The 5,837-nt window shown below is 43.1% G+C and overlaps 1 long non-coding RNA gene across 1 annotated transcript; it reads right to left on the reverse strand.

Annotated features, from left to right (window-relative positions):
• Positions 1–1,570: 1,570 nt before the first annotated feature.
• Positions 1,571–2,103, reverse strand: LOC119315228. Its single transcript, XR_005152637.1, has 4 exons — positions 2,048–2,103; positions 1,916–1,972; positions 1,790–1,834; positions 1,571–1,636 (listed from the first exon to the last, which is right to left on the reverse strand). It is a non-coding gene; the product is annotated as an uncharacterized LOC119315228 (long non-coding RNA).
• Positions 2,104–5,837: the final 3,734 nt, after the last annotated feature.

Genomic DNA, 5,837 nt, shown 5'->3' on the forward strand with positions numbered 1-5,837 from the left:
CCCCGGTGCGACCCCGACCCCTCCAACAAAGTTATTAGGTCTACCATGTATGAGTTATCATGTTATTTGCACAGAAGTTACCATGGTATGTTTCAATAACTCCCCCATCCCCACCCTCGCGGACAAAGTTTCCAGGATTGGGGTATATAAGTTATCAAGTCTGCGAAGTGTTGGTTACCAGGTTATTCACACAAAAGTTACCAGAGGGATATTTATAAAAGAAAATATAACAACTCTACGATGCATAAGCTCTAATCACATTAGTTCGGTGATAGTACCTATAAAGATCTCATTACACAAGTTCCCTCAACAAATCTCTTTTACCAAGCCTCTCTTCGATACAATGCTCAGATTTTCTAGTGTGATCGCATGTCTATAAATTAGATCTCAATTAGCTAAATCACACAAATGATTAGATAATCTAGTGGTTGTCTTCCTCAATCCTCAACGGAGAGGTTGAAGGTCCAGGGCATGTACAATGGTGGCATATGAATACATATGCCTCATGATAAAAAGTAATTTGAAGCATATGTATTAATTTTTTCTCCCCAATGCAAGCTACTACTAGTGGACCTCATCAAAAAAATGGAAAGTGACTCTCACTACACATGCATCCCTCCTCTCCATTTCAAGTTTTTCAACTTTATGCACTGGACCACACTTTTTGTCTCTAAACACCCGCCTCCTGAAGAGGATCCCGCTTCCCCATCCGAACCTACTTTTTCTGTTATCCGATCCTACATGGCATGTGAGGCATCACCCTGGGGCTATGCATTGGCCATGCCCTCAAATTCCACCTTTGACAATCCAAAAAAAAAGGTCCCCATGCTAATGGACCAACATCATAGATGATAACCTGACACGGAATAATTGATAATTATCTACCATGATGTGTAAAATAAATGTGTCGACACATCCATGGCATACAGGATCCAGATACTGTATGTTCATCATATGGGTGCTGACAATCCATACAGATACTGTATGTTCATCATATGGGTGCTGACAATCCAAATAAGAATGAGGCAATGACCTGTAGGGGAATTTTATTATTTGCGCTGAAAGTAAGATTTCTCCCTAATAGGACAGCAAGGTTTACATAAGCTCGAGTGTTCCCAATTCATGATGGTACCATTATACAACAAAAATAGAAATATTGATGCTGTGAGATGTGCACGTCAGTTCAAGCAGCCTCTGATGAGCCTATTGCACTAAAGTTTAGCCAACATCAACTATGTCACTGTCAACAAGAGATTAGACCAGCACAGTATCTTCTAAGGGCACTGGCTTTCTTACAATTTCAAAGACCTGCACAGATATAAGATGAATATACAGCCAGCAAAAGGTGCAATGTCAATGCCAAATCATACAACTTAATTTCATAATCGATACTGCAGTCAGATAGTTTATTTGCATATAAGCTACAATACCTATAGACATCAACAGAACAACCAGTTCAACCAAACAAATACCCTAGATTAACTTGCCTCGTTTTCCTAACACAATAATTAGGCACAATTGCAAAATATTTATTTAAATAAAAGTATCATAAAAGAATGGAAATTCTAACCTTTTCTAGGGGTCGTCTGGCAATGTCATAGTAGGGGTGCTCATGGTATCTTGTCTCCATCCAAAACTGGGGAAACATACAAGACAAATACTAAATAAATAAAGAGATAATGACACAAATGTTTTCATTAATGCACTTCACAACGCTTTTCCACCTTTCACCAGTCATCTTATGCCAGTCGAGACAACAGTATAGTTGTACATGTATAAAAGTCAATACCTTTTCACACCTTCCAAGCCACCGGTCACATACTCGACCAACAACCTAATGGAAGTAAACAATAAGTTATACTATTCACTAAAAGATACACTACTTTATAGAATCGTGAAACACAAAATATCTTACGAATATGAAAGCATCTGGCTGAGATCTATCCTCCAACGACAAGATTGACCGATAATCCTGACATCACTTGCAAGTAGAATTTAGCATTAATAATCTGAAATGCAAGAGGATAATAGTCATACAAGGTTATACCATGATTCCTCTGATCACATAATGTTTCAAAAGGGAATGTCCATCAAAAACTTTGCCACAGAATTGATCCAGAAGTTCTGAAAAGCGCTCCTTCTCCTACAACAAATAAACAATTAGTGCATGCCAACTCACAAATGGTAATACAGAATCGTGGTTATGGTTAGTACCCAATCGATAGAAGCATTATCAATGTCGAAAAAGCTTTCTGCTTCGAGCTTAGTAATCAACACTTTGAGATGATCTGTTTTCTGAAATTTTTAATATACATTCAAAACTTAGTAGACATAAAGGTAACAATATCAAAAGCAGACTAGACATTGTACAAATTGTACTTGGCCGTTGGCACGGCTGTATTAAGTAGATTTGTGAGGAAGGTACATTAACTGTAATTATTGTGTGTTTTCTACATGTATAGACTACAGCACTAAAGATGTGAGATGATATAGATTCTTATCCTGCAGAAAATCCTAAGCTAGCTAACACAAAGTTGGTACTTGGTGGCCAATATATCTTTGTTGATTTGTCTTGCTAAGGAAATGAGCAGATTTTTCTAGCTCTGAAATGTTAGTATGATGCAGCTTACAAATTATTAGCAACATAAGGGCACCTGCAATGCAGGCGCTTAGCATGGGTGCCAGGCTCAAATTCCCGACTAATTAGCAGTTATTCTACTGAATCCCTGTGCAAGGGTAAGCGTCGGCACTGTTAGGAATATGCAACTTGTATTCCAACAGGGCCATAGGACAGTATATATACATGTACAGGTGCAGGATATATGCAAGAAACCCCTTATACAATGAGGTAATACAAAAGGCTACATGGCTATATATACTACTCTAACCCCCCCACACACACACACACACATACAAACTCATGGTGGATGAACAACACTGAGTTTGGAGAGATAGAGCCATGTTGTGCGCTAGTCTGAGCCTTCGTAAAGAAATCCGCCAGCTGTAACTCTGAAGGCACACACTGAAGAGCAATAACCTGATCCTGCACAGCAGCGCACACAAAAAAGCATCAACACCAATATGCCTGGTGAGCTCATGCTTCACAGGGTCGCATGCAATGCTAATAGCACCTGTACTGTCAGACAATAGCAGAGTAGGTGTAGTGACAGAAACACCAAAATCCTGAAGTAACCACCGTAACAAAGTCACCTCTGCTGTCAAAAGAGTCATAGCTCGCAACTCAGCCTCTGCACTCGAACGGGAAACTGCGGTCTGTTTCTTCGTCTTCCAGGCAATGAGAGAACCACCAAGGAAAACACAGTAAGCAGAAAGTAAACGGCGATCCGAAGGATCACTAGCCCACATAGCATCCGAAAAGGCCTGAAGCTATAATGAACCGGAGCGGGGAAAGAACAAACAGTGAGAGATCGTGCCACGAAGATATCGGAGAACACGAAGAAGATGACTATAGTGAACCGAAGTCGGAGCAGAGACAAACTGACTCAAAATATGGATTGGATAAGAGATATCCAGATGAGTGACGGCTAGATAGACAAGACTCCAAACAAGATGATGGTAACGCGTCGGATCAGACAAGGGGTCACCATTAGTATCACGACGGTGAACATTGAGCTCCATGGGAGTCTCAACAATGCGCTCATCAGTAAGAGTGGGACGAGCAAGAAGATCCTGGATATACTTTTGCTAGGAAATAAAAAAGGCGTCAGAAGTAGAAGAGACTTCTATCCCAAGAAAGTACCGAAGAGGGCCAAGATCAAACATAAGAAACTGCTCACTAAGACGAGCCTTCACAAATGTAATGTACTCAGGGTCGTCGCAAGTGATGATCATGTCATCAACATGTAGAAGAAGAAGAGTCCGACCACGAGCTAAAAGGTGGACAAACAATGCTGGATCATGAGCAATCGCTGAAAAGCCAGCGACAGTCACCACAGAGGCAAAACACTCAAACCAGGCGTGAGGGGCTTGCTTAAGGCCATAGAGAGAGCGACAAATATGGTAGATCATGCCATCAGGAACAGAATACCTAGGTGGAGGCTGAATGTAAACCTCCTCATGCAGCTCACCGTTAAGAAAGACATTCTTGACATCAAGCTGAGACACAGACCCGTGGCGAACAAAGGCCACGTCAAGAAGTGTGCGGATAGTGGTCATATGGGCGACCAGAGCAAAAGTCTCATAGTAATAATGACCATGCTCCTGCTGAAAGCCACGCGTCACAAGACGAGCTTTGTAGCGCTCAAGAGATCCATCGGAGCGAGTCTTAACCTTGTAGACCCACTTACAAGTGATTGGACGAACACCGGGAGGAGAAACAAGGTCCCATGTGTTGGTGCGCTCAAGAGCAGCAAGCTCCTCCGCCATCGCAAACTGCCATTCGAGATGTAGAGCAGCTTGACGATAAGAAGTCAGCTTAAGAACAGTAGTACCAACGCTTGGAAAACCAAGATGGTCAACATGCGGAAGTGGACGAGGACGTAAGCCATAAGTAGGCTGAGAGGAGGAAGATGGCCCATCAGTAGACACATCCACAGGACATGAACGACGAGTGTAATACTAAGGAAAAGATGGAAGAATACGAAGAGGAATCGCCGGGGTAGACTCAGAGGATGGAGAGGAGGAAGTTACCGGGGATGAAGGTGGAGAGTCCGGTGACATGCCAGGTGAGGAAACCATAGGAGATGGTGGCGTCGGATCTGCAGTAGTCGAAGAGGCAGGAGCAACAGGACAAATAGACAATGTCTCAACGGGAGTGGTAGGTGTGTCGGGAAAAGTGAGGAAAAAGATATCCTCCATTAAAAAGGTCGAGGAAGATGGACACGGGTATAAGGGACGAGACTCGTCAAAAGTCACATCCCAAGAAACACGAATCCGACGACCGATGGGATCCCAACAATGATAGCCCTTCTGTTCATCACTATATCCTAAGAAAACACACTCAACAGACTGAGCGGCCAGTTTGGGGCGTTCACGAGGAGCAAGGAGAACATAACAAACACAAGCAAACAAACAAAGCATCGAATAATCAGGAGAACGATCAAAGAGATGCTTGAAAGGAACACCATCCTATAAAGAAACGGATGGCTAAAGATTGATGAGATTGGTGGAGGTGGAGACAGCCTCAGCCCAAAATGAAGCGGAAGAGAGGCGGTAATCAACAACGCACGAGCCGTCTCAAGAAGGTGACGATGCTTTCTCTCAGCCACACCATTCTGAGCATGAGCACCAGGACAAGAGAACTAAGGAAGAGACCCCTGCTCAGCAAGAACACCACACAACATCTTGGAAATATACTCACCAGCAGAGTCAGCACGAAACACACGAATAAGCGAAGAGAACTGAGTGTGAACCATGGCAACAAAATGCTTATATATGTAAAGAACTTCACTGCGAGAAGTCATAAATAAAGCAAGTGTAACAAGAGAAATCATCTATGAAAATAAGATGGCCTCCTTTCGAAGCAAAGGGAGCCGGACCCCATACTTCGGAATGGACTAAATCAAAAGGACGCTAGGACACTGACTCACTAGTAGGATAAGGTAACTGGATCTGTTTGCCAAGCCGACAACACTGACACTCTAAAGACACGCCTCCTGAGACAGACACCAGAAGACCTTGACGAACTAAAGACGACAAAGGAGAACCACAAAGATGACCAAGCCAATGATGCCATTGCTGGACGGAGCTAGTAGCTGAAGCGACAGAAGCGGATGGACTGGCGATAGTGGTGGCAGCGGAAGGAACATGAAGCCAGTCGAGCTCCCAAAGATCCTAAGAGTCACAGCGGCGAGGGCAAGCCCCAACCAAAGTGTGCG

Source organism: Triticum dicoccoides, chromosome 6A (genome assembly GCF_002162155.2).
Source record: "Triticum dicoccoides isolate Atlit2015 ecotype Zavitan chromosome 6A, WEW_v2.0, whole genome shotgun sequence".
NCBI lineage: Eukaryota > Viridiplantae > Streptophyta > Magnoliopsida > Poales > Poaceae > Triticum > Triticum dicoccoides.